The sequence below is a fragment of the Notothenia rossii genome (genome assembly GCF_949606895.1).
Source record: "Notothenia rossii genome assembly, chromosome: 10".
NCBI classification, from domain to species: Eukaryota; Metazoa; Chordata; class Actinopteri; order Perciformes; family Nototheniidae; genus Notothenia; species Notothenia rossii.
The window spans coordinates 40,601,924-40,613,287 of record NC_136908.1 but is presented as its reverse complement, the minus strand read 5'-3'; the positions used below and the strand labels follow the sequence as shown (position 1 = coordinate 40,613,287).

At 40.6% G+C, this 11,364-nt stretch overlaps 1 protein-coding gene and 1 long non-coding RNA gene across 3 annotated transcripts in view; one reads left to right on the top strand and one right to left on the bottom strand.

Annotated features, from left to right (window-relative positions):
- The window catches only part of LOC307022721, a 3,699-nt gene extending 1,753 nt beyond the window's left edge, over window positions 1–1,946 (top strand). The window contains exons 2-3 of one of the 2 annotated variants that reach the window (XR_013803486.1): window positions 210–257; window positions 449–1,946. This is a non-coding gene — a long non-coding RNA (uncharacterized lncRNA). Of the gene's footprint in view, window positions 1–70; window positions 258–448 lie in introns of those variants that run through there. The other variant, XR_013803487.1, reaches the window with a different exon arrangement.
- LOC307022715 (carbonic anhydrase-related protein 10) overlaps window positions 1–11,364 on the bottom strand; it is a 365,049-nt gene that overhangs the window by 78,960 nt on the left and 274,725 nt on the right. The window lies entirely within an intron of this gene.

Sequence of the window (11,364 nt, the reverse complement as noted above, 5' to 3'; positions counted from 1 at the left end):
CATGGATTAATCTACCATTTATTTCTTTAGTTCAATTTTCATCTATAAAAATGTCAAAATAGTGAAAATGTTCACGGGGACTTATCAAAGTGCAATGTTATATCTTTTGATGTTTTGTTTTAGCCTATGTACTGTATGTCTTAATGCTCTTACAGTATATGTGACGGTGTGGACTTCCATGACAGTAATATTTTATATCTTCCCAACAGACGAGCTGACAGGAAACCTAACACTCTAACAACCACAACATTGCAAAGGCGAGTAAATGTAAATTAAAAACAATTCACAATTTTTGTATTTCTTCTTCCTTGCAGTGAGGTGAAGCTGACCTTGCACTTGGTGCCAGTAAGGATGTTCCTCACGCAGGCTGAATGTTTCTCCTTCCTTACTGACACAGAAGCCCTTGATTTGCAATGCTTCACTAATTGTCATTTCCCTGGCTCCGTAGGGACACTTTACCTCCAGCACAGCGGAAGACCCTACCAGACCATCTGGAGATGCCCCCAACAATCCTGACAGGGAGAGCCACAAATCTGACTCATGGACCTGCATCTGGGTTGCAGTGGTGAATGCCCTGACGCCCTCACATTTATTCATAGTCCCCCACTGTACAGACAAAACACCATCAAGGGCCTGTTGTTGCCCTAGCACCCTGGCAATAAAGGAAGCAGTCACACGCTTTGACCTCAGGACAGCTCCAAAGTTGCTGGCAGTCAACCTTCCTTTCCTCGACAAATGCCAGTTTGGGTTGGTTCGCTGACCAGTGGTAGCCACCTGAATTGCCTTCTGTTGCTCTTCAGACAATGCCATGCTTGCCACAATTGCCTCAGGTCCCTGATGCCCAACAGATTTGATAATTTCAGGAACAGTAAGTGTTTCCAAGCTGTAGTGTTCCTCTTCTGGCTCGGGGGAGAGAAGCCAAGAAATTCCTGAAAACCTGCCCCCGAGTCTGTCCCTCAGCCAGTCACGATCTTTGGAGGTGGGCTCTCTTGTCAGCGGGTTAAATTAGTTATTGGTTTCCAACAGTCACATTAAAACAGTTACTAAATCAGCTTGCTATCACCTAAAGAACATATCTAGGATTAAAAGACTAATGTCACAGCAGGATTTGGAAAAACGTGTCCATGCTTTTATCTTCAGTAGACTGGACTACTGCAATGGTGTCTTCACAGGTCTCACTAAAAAATCTATTAGAAAGCTTCAGCTGATTCAGAACACCGCTGCTCGAGTCCTTACCAACACTAAGAAAGTGGATCACATCGCTCCAGTTCTGAAGTCTTTACACTGGTTCCTCACTAACACTAAGAAAGTGGATCACATCACTCCTGTTCTGAAGTCTTTACTCTGGTTCCTCACTGACACTAAGAAAGTGGATCACATCACTCCTGTTCTGAAGTCTTTACACTGGTTCTTCACTAACACTAAGAAAGTGGATCACATCACTCCTGTTCTGAAGTCTTTACACTGGCTTCCTGTGGGTCAAAGAATAGATTTCAAAATACTGCTGCTCTTTATAAAGCACTGAATGGTTTAGGCCCAAAATACATTTCTGACCTCCTGCTAAATTATGAACCATCCAGATCTCTCAGGTCTTCAGGGACTGGTCAGCTTTCTGTCCCCAGAGTCAGAACTAAACATGGTAAAGCAGCGTTCAGTTATTATGCTCCAAATATCTGGAACAAACTCCCAGAAACCTGCAGGTCCGCTGCAACTCTTAATACTTTTAAATCCAGGCTGAAGACTTTTCTTTTTGTCGCTGCTTTTAATTGAACTATTCATATCTTAGACTGCACTGTAACTTTTCTTTTTAATGACTGATTTTAAATGCCATTTTTTTAATGTCTTTCATTTTTTGTAAAGCACTTTGTATTGCCTTGTGTTGAAAAGTGCTATATAAATAAACTTGCCATGCCTTGCCTAATAAAGATTTCATGTGACACATACAATTGATTTGTTGATGGAAATTAATGTGAATAAATTAACTCTAGGTTAACGGTACTCTTGCTATCACTACTCACCGACACTATAAACCTTGTCCCTCATGCTAGCCCTGACAACACCGGTAAGCACACCTTCATCTAGGCTGCACTGTTACGTGTCCTGACTTGTAGTGGTTCTCTCCTCTATCTACACTCTTCTTGTCATCTTTGTAAAACGATATCAGACTGGTAATTGACACAGCCATGACTTCTAGTTAAATTCAGTGTGGCTAAAATGAAAATCTTTGTTAAAATATGCAAGCACGCGAAAGTCAAATTCAGCTTTATTGTCAAAAATTCTACATGTGTTATACATCCAGAAATATCGTTTCCCACAGTGTGACATGTATACATAAAACAAAACAAAAAGGGCCTAGATAAACGTGGTATACATTAAACAAAACAAAAAGGGCCTAGATAACCGGGGTATACAGTTTAAAATGTTAATATATTTAAAGTGTTCAAAGTGCAGTTTCAGGGCAAGTCAGTTGAAACGATCTGAAGTTGGCGTGACGTTGAAGTCGTGCGACCCTGCTGCTGTACTGGCTTGTAGTTTGTTTATAGCATAACGTTAGCATTTTGCTTCTGGCGACTAGATTTATGATTCAAAAATTATAAAAGTAGAGTTGACATGTGGAGATTATCCGGCTGAACAAAACGTGATCCCTCTCTTAAATGTGTGTCAACCACAGACCTTATTTCGAGCTATTTTCCAAAATCCTATGGAGAATTTGCATTGGTTTTTCATGAAGGAACCGGAAGAAGTTTACTTCAGGGTTTTACGACGCGTCACTGTGGTTCTCTATTAAACATCCATGGTAAACTCCCTCATCGCGCCGCTCGCTCTCTTTTCTTGATCGCCCTCTCACAGGAGAACCCTTCACTGTCCCGCTTTATTGTAGGATTTCTGCCATGTCTCTACTTTAATTTGACCATCTCTGTTATTAAGTTATGGAATACTAAATAAATAAGTCCATTAGATACCTTACCGTTACTGCGCTCATAATGAATGATAAGAATCATTTTAATGCGTATTGAACTGGTTTAATTAATTAGTGAGTTTATTTAAGGTAATTATAGAAGCCCTATTTTATCAGTATGTCTGCACAGCAGTTACAATGGTCAAACTACATTGAATTTTCCCCATTTTTTTCTTTAATAGTTACTAACATTAGATATTTTATTGAGATATGGACCGCAAAACAAAAAATTGCCCTGGTTTTCATTTTAAAAATCAATTCACTGAATGCAAGTAGTTGCCTTAGCTTATTTTGTTATGAGATGATAATGTGAATTACTGTTCAAATTAGTTAATGTAATAATCGTTTTGGTCTTATATATTTTTTCGGTGGGGAGGCCCTTTTTCCAGTTTAGAGCAATAGCCCCTCCAAATGTCTTTGCACGTCCCTGCTGAAACCACCATGAATTAAAGAAATGGTAGAAATGAATTTAATCTGAATTTTGAAGCCTTCCTTCCCTCCCTCTAAATATATCAAACATTAGGAAGTGATGCTCCTGACTACCATTCAAGTTTAAGAAGATAATATTTGTTTTAAACAATTCAAAGCAATAAACAGCAGCAACAGGCTCTTTAACCAAGGCAACGTTAGCCTAACATGTTTATGTTAACAGGTAAGATAGCTGTTCACACTATGTATATTTTCTGCTATTTTATTTCTATTTGAGATGTTTACATTTTCGATTGTTTGATTCCAGTCTTTTAACTGTCTTATGTACAATAGCTTGTCTTTTGCCACTGCAAAGCAATTTTTTTTTCCAAATTGGTATCAATAAAGTACTTCTTATTTTATCTTAATCCTCCAATATTAGCAAATGTAACTTTTTTAATCGTAGTTCTATCTCCGGTAATCATGCATTCAAATGTCCCACCACGAACTTCCGGGGAACTATTGAGTCTCCCTGAACCACGTGACGATCAAGCATTTTGGACTTCCGTTGTCGTAGCTCTTCCGCGGGTGAATAATAATCACCTCATTACACACATACCTTCACATTTAAATTTAAATTTACATTAAAGTATTTCGTGAGGCCTTCTAAAATGCTTTAAATATAATTAATGTTGTAGTTTGTAAATTATTGCGTTGCGCAATCGCACAACGGCACGTCCATTAATTCCACAACTACACACATGGATTAACATTGATGTAATACATTAATGTAGCCTTTGTTCCTGCTAAAAGAGGTTTCGACCAGCTGGGGCCACAAGAAAAGCGGCGAAATCGAGTGTGACTCTTAAAAAATAAATAATTATTATATTAATATTGACAATAGCAACCCACTGTCGGGGTAGCATTTGTCGGGGAGCGTTCTCATGGCGTCTATTATCAACGCTATGGGAGGTTTTTGAAGGTCTATGCGCATTGGTTCTCAAATGGGGGTACGCGGACCCCTAGGGGTACGTTGGAGTACTGTAGGGGGTACGTGAGATTTATTTTATGTTAATGAAAATAACAAAACATAATTAATGCATTCAAACAAACTACTAATAGTAGGCTAGATTAACTACTTTATTCAAAGGTTTACAGTAATTCTGGATAATAAAATGGGAAAAATAAATGGGGTGCTCTCTTTTCCTCTCCCTCTCCTGACAGCCCGTCAGTCTTATGCAGCTCGCTGAACCTGTAATGAGTGACCCGACAGTAAAGAATAAATATATGTAGGCCTATAATTAGTTTAGCTTGTTCCAGAGTATATAAACTAGCTAAGTGTGTTAGGTCTAACTCTTAGTGTATTTTGCTCCACTCAACGGTCCGTCACAGCGGCGGAGCTGTGATCATGCAGAGCTGCGTGTTCTCCGTCAAAAGCAGCTGATCTGATCTCTCTCTCTCGCGCGTCCGGTTATACTTCACTCGCGTCTATGTCCAAATCTATCAGATACAGCTAGTTCTAGCTAATGATATGACTGCCTGCTTATCAAAGGACCTAAAGAATAAGCGTTGCTTGGCAACGGCGTGTGGCCCGCAAAGTATATCGCAGCATTATGCATATGCTGCGATATACGATATGAGGGGTCAAAATCCCATGCTCATAAAATGCTCATATCTTTTTTTCTCTTCATTCCCCGAGCCCCTAAATAAATAAATATACCAATGTTAGGAAAAGTAACGAAGTTTGAGCAGTGTGGGTATTAAAATACGATCAGAGTTACACATATTTCAAAACGCGAAGTGTAATAACTTAGCCTCCCTGTCAGAATGACAAAGATCCTCAGCGAAGTAAAAGCCCATGTTTCTCACTACATTGTAAGTACAACCATAGCCGTGGGAACATGTTTCAAATGGGGGGTGCTGTGGGGATGACACCAGGGCTGGTTCTGACCAATGTGCTGCCCTATAGGCAAGATTTTAGCTGGCAATGATAAACCTTTACAAAAGACCAATACACTCCAAAAAGATAAACATATTGACATGGTGGACAGCTTATATAAAAAGGCTTCAAGTGTATTTAGTATTATAACATGTTTTAATTGGGGGGTGGACTTCACATCCTCTAGGGGGTTCCGGGGGTGCCCCCCCGGGAAGATATTTTTAACATTTTAAAGTAAAATGCTTCAATCTGGTGCACTTTGAGCACCCAATTACTAGAGACTGATCTCAGGGATACAACTCTAAAACACCCATATGAAAAGATCGGTTTGCATTTTATTAATCAAATAAGTGTGAACATAACCAATAACCTACCATAGCCAATAACAAATACATGTAACTTATTTTATTTTTGTTGTTCATTCATATCTTATTTGACCAGTTAACATTTATTTATTTATGCATATTTTTAAATCTCTCCAGTTTTAAACGATATTTTTTGGTTTACTGCCTTATAGTATACATTGGAATGATTTCAAACCTGTTTTTATTTATCCTAATAATTATAAAGGTGTGCCTTGGAAATGTTTGTTTACATAAATTGTGATCAAAACTTTTGAGACTCACTGAGATCATTTAGACTAAAGTGAACTATCGAAACCCTCAGAGCAGTGTTGTAGTCAAGTCACCAATTCACGAGTCCAAGTCACTCTCGAGTCACCACTCTTCGAGTCCGAGTCACCAAGGGAGAGTCATAGTCGTGTCAGAGTCCAAGTCCGAGTCACCCAAGGAGTGTCCGAGTCGAGTCCAAGTCATCACTACCTGTGTTCGAGTCCGAGTCCAAGTCCAAGTCGCCCAAGGAGTGTCCGAGTCGAGTCATCATTACCTGTGTTCGAGTCAGTGTCCAAGTCCGAGTCACCTCAGAAGAGTCCAAGTCAAGTCTGAGTCACAAGTCTTCATGTATTAACCTTCGTGGATATATGTTTTGAAATGTAGCTGCTCCTCTACATTGCTTTTATCCTGTCATGTTATAGTAATCTGTCTATTGAACTGCTGTGAAGCGAGTTTGGCTACAATTATTGTAATAGGTGCTATACAAATACAAAGCTTATTACTAATATTAATATTATTATTATATATAAATAAACTATATTTAAAATGAGTTACCTTTTAGAGAAGTGATTATATTTGTATGCCAATATGTTCCTATGGTAAAGTTTTCGTTTTGCACTTTTATTTTGATAGTGATCGGGACTCTTATTTTGAAGGAACTTTTACCGGTTAAATCGGTTTACCGATAAAGATTTAGCCCCAGAAAGCACATGGCTACTTAGCATGCACAATTACGTCATTCTGTATGTTAAGTAGCCATGTGCTTTCATGTTATCGGCTGAATCTTTATTTATTGATTAGATCACGTTACTCTGATGATAGTGTTCAAGACAGCCTATATGTCTGAACTCGATCCTTAGAGTAATGTGTTACGGAGCCTTCTCTTTGTTTCCACATAACGAACATTTTGAGCTGCTCTTTTTCAATGTGGAAGCAGAATGTGTGAAAGCATGGGGTGAAAAGGGTGTTATCTTTACTTAACTATGAATGTTGTTACATCAAGGCTGAAAATTCGTTTTTTTTTGGTATTCTTTTTGTATTATATTTGTATTTAATCTTGTGGAAGTGCAGATCCCCTGTCCTCCACCAGGGGGTGCTGCAGCACCCTCAGCACCCCTACTTCCCACGGCCCTGAGTACAACTTATTAAAAAGATCAGTTCAATGCAACTAATGTCGTCTTAGTGTTATTGCATGATGTTAAAATTGGTTTGCCATGAATTTAGTGATGGATTCTAAACATTTGAAATGTAGCATTAAGTTTTTCTCAGTTACAATGTTGTTGTTTTAATAAATCAGACACTGATGGTGCAGCGCTGTACTGTACCTCTTTATACAGGCATTTTGTCCCTTACAATTTTTTTTGGCGCTGATCAGGGGGTACTTGGCGGAATATTTTTTTCAAAGGGGGTATATTATTGAAAAAAGTTTGAGAACCACTGGTCTATGGGACGCCCTGCCCGTTGAAAACTGACTTCAAAGGGGTATCCTGTACCATACGTAATAGAGTGACGGGGGAGGGGCCCTGACCCTCCGTCAATATGTGACGGGTTGGGAGTGAGAACGTGTTGCTTCGGGGGGTGCTAACATTTAAACATGCACTTCATTCTTTACTTTGTCCGTTATTAGGCCTATAGAAGATATTACTTTTTTCTACGTCATGTTGTTTCCATAGCAACAACTTCAAAATAAAAGCATCTAAATAGATTTGTGTTCTACACACCAAAATACGTTATTTGAATACCCCTCTCAAGCGATTTACAATAACAAAGTAGTATGGCCCGCCCTAATACATCAACGCAGTTTTTAAAGATATGCATTTTTCAACACCGAATCATTTACCAAATTACTCCATATCCAATCATTTCACAAGTCAGAAAATGCTATCTGTTCATTGCAGTTATTGTTTATTGAATTAGATTACCATGAGCTCAACATAATTATGTAGAGTGCAAGTCCACAGCCAAGAAAATGTTATTTACATGTCATTTTATTTATGAATATGGAATTATAACACTGGAGTTTGTTATTATTTACTATGACTTTATTATAATATCCGAATACTGGTTCGTTGGAGTACTATTCAGGTTTCAATTTCGTTATTCGGATATTCGTTTTGTTTGTTTTTCCTTTTTTTTTCAAATTTAATTTATTGAAATTTAAATTTCCCGTTCAAGGACCTCTGTAGAAAATCAGCCCTTTCTGTGTCAGCACCCCATGAGCCAATCTTCCTTTTATGGAAGGTTTGGCGGCGGAGCGGGCCGCCAGAGCGTGCGGACGGGACAATGAGACCAGTTCTGCAGCGTCCCTCCTCCATTCAGGGGCTTAAAGAGAGACAAACCTATCATCCCAGGAGGAGATAGGTTTTCCTTTCAATAGAGATTCAGGCCCTGTTGCAAAAACAGGCGGTGTCTGTTGTGCACCCTCAGTACAGGGAGATGGGGCTTTATTCCATGTACCTCCTGGTTCCCAAGAAGACAGGGGAATTCGGACCCATTCTAGACCTCCGCAGCCTGCCTATGGGCGGCGGGGAGAGCCTTCCTCACTATTTTCCATGCACACTCTTCATGAGGTAAGCATGTCTGAGTGTGCTCTACCAGCCATGTAAACTGCGGCCCCGTCTTCTCCACGGTCACAACCGGAGGAGAAGGAGTGGCGGTGCAGTGGCTGTTAACCAAAAGCCGTTCAGGGGCAGTGTGATGGGCTGATGTTGTTGGACGACAGCGCGTTTATGCATCAGGGCTCCGCCCACTATACCCATAGAGGAGCCTGTGTGAGATATAACGAGGGGTTACGTATTGTAAACCTAGTTAAGCACAGGCGGAGCCCTCTACTTGGGGCACTAACTGTCTTATGTCGCTCGCTGAAGAGGGTGTAGGATGACAGCCAGGAGGCGAGGCCTCCTTTTATACGGTGTGCTTGCGCGCGCATTCAGGTAGGCCCGCCCCGGGGCCGGCTACGTTTATAGTTATCTCAGTAGGTGAATGCTTGCATGGTATGGTTGAGAGGTAGTACCCAGAGAGTCCAGTAGAGGGCTCCGCATGTGCTTATAGAACTAACCCCTCGTTTTTTTAAATGAAATAATGAAAGAAATAAGAAGAAAGGGAAATGAAAGAGGAGGAACATGAAAGTCTTGATTGGGAGCATTACCTTCTATTGCCTTATACAGTACACACACACACACACACACACACACACACACACACACACACACACACACACACACACACACACACACACACACACACACACACACACACACACACACACACACACACACACACACACACACACACACACACACACACACACACACACACACACACACACACACACACACACACACACACACTGTGATGTCCCATAAGCAGAAGGTTCTTTTGCCACTTTGCCATTGAATCTTAAAACCTGAACACACTCAACGGATTCACGTTCCAGTCTACCAGATCCTGCTGATGCTCACCCATGTGCAGAGGGAATGTGTTTTTCTCCCTTCTTTAAATAAAAGAGTGTTTACATCTGCGCTTTATTATGCATGTATATGCACCCACCTCCGCCACATTATCACCTCTGTCTCTGAGGCTTTGCAGCGCCACACAGCAGCCTGCCTCACAGGAGCCCTACTTTTACGCGAGCGTGTGTGTGTGTGTGTGTGTGTGTGTGTGTGTGTGTGTGTGTGTGTGTGTGTGTTTGTGTGTGTGTGTTTGTGTGTGTGCGCCTATATGAGGGAGAGAGACTGTTTATTGCTGAGGAACTTATCCCTGCATCAGTTGCCCTCTGTACCATCCACCAGCCAGCTGTCACTGTCAGCTCTTTGATACACACACACACACACACACACACACACACACACACACACACACACACACACACACACACACACACACACACACACACACACACACACACACACACACACACACACACACACACACACACACACACACACACACACCTTACGCTGACCCTCTCTCTCACAGATGTGCTTCACTGCTCTCCAGGGCAGCCCAGATGATGAGCGTTGTTTGAGCCGTGGCCTTGTGGGACTACAAACTATAAATGAATAAACAGCGTGCTGGATGTCAGGGCCAGGCATCAGGAGGTTAGAGGTCACGCTCTGCAGGCCGTACCTGCACTCAGAGAGCAATGCAATGTTGAGTGTTTTCTAGTTTAAGCAACATAAATACTGGGACGAAGGTAAAATAAAACATTATCATGATAATCATACCATTTTGTTTTTAGTGAGCAACTTGAATAAATATAGTTGGAGCAAAGACCTCCACATGCAACACACTGCTTGGTTATTACTTCATATTTAGCTTTTGGATGAAGGAGATGTCTAGTAAACAGTTCTTACTTTTTATTTGAATCGATATTGCAGTAAGTTCCTGTTAAACCAGCCAACATCAGTTTTTATGGAGATGTGTGTATGAGTGTGTTTGTTGGCCTGTGTGTGTGGATGTGTGTGTGTGCAGGACACCAGAAGCCAACTTGTTTCCAGAAGATATTTTGATTGTGTGAAATGTTCTCAGCACAGGCCTGCCTCTCATATTTACTGAAGACAGGAAAGATATCTCTGAGCTGTGATTGGCTGTTTTGTCACCAAGCATCGCGCTGCTGCGTTCTAAAAGTTACACTACTTTCAAATAACGACACAGGTGTATTTGGAATACAATTTAGCATGCAAATAATACTGCATCTGTTTGGTCCCTTATGCACAATTCAAATATAATGTTTCCTCAGCAGCACTACAGCCCTTCAGCCACTGTTGCCATGGAAAAGGCAAACATCAGCTTTATCAAAAAGATGCTTTATCCTTAGATGTGGGAAAAGTGCTGAAACCAGAATCCTCTAAAGACGGAAAATGAACCTGTTCAAACTGAATGTTTAATCATTTTTCTACAATGTATAATCTTCCGTCCTTCATTAGTGGTGCATGTGTTTAATTTTAAGCTTGATGATTGGATGATCAAAAAGCTTCTTTGGAGTTCTGTTTGAGTTGAGGGTGGTATCTCTCGAGCTTTGCAGAATGACTCGTAAACTAGCACATAAAGATATCTTAGCTCTACAATCTACCACAGAGTAGGATTTAAGAAGCTTGTTTTTCCATAACCGCACAGTGTCTGAGGCACCATGAGAGCATTAAGGTTTTATTATTAAATCTCACCGGTGACAGACTCAAATCTTCACTGTTCCAAAACCACATTCTCCCACAGAGCTATCCATGTCTCTTCAGTCATCGCTCTGTAGGTATTTCCAAAGCAATATGAGAAGTGTTTCCTCGACTTGAATCTCCACCTACTGTATCAAATATATATTTAAATGTGCGAGCTTCACATTGTGTACCCATCATATGACTAGCAAATCAAATGAAAAGACAATCTGTTCCTGATTGATCTGAGGAAAATACTTCCACAAGGATGGGGAAGAGAAGAAGACATTGCATGTT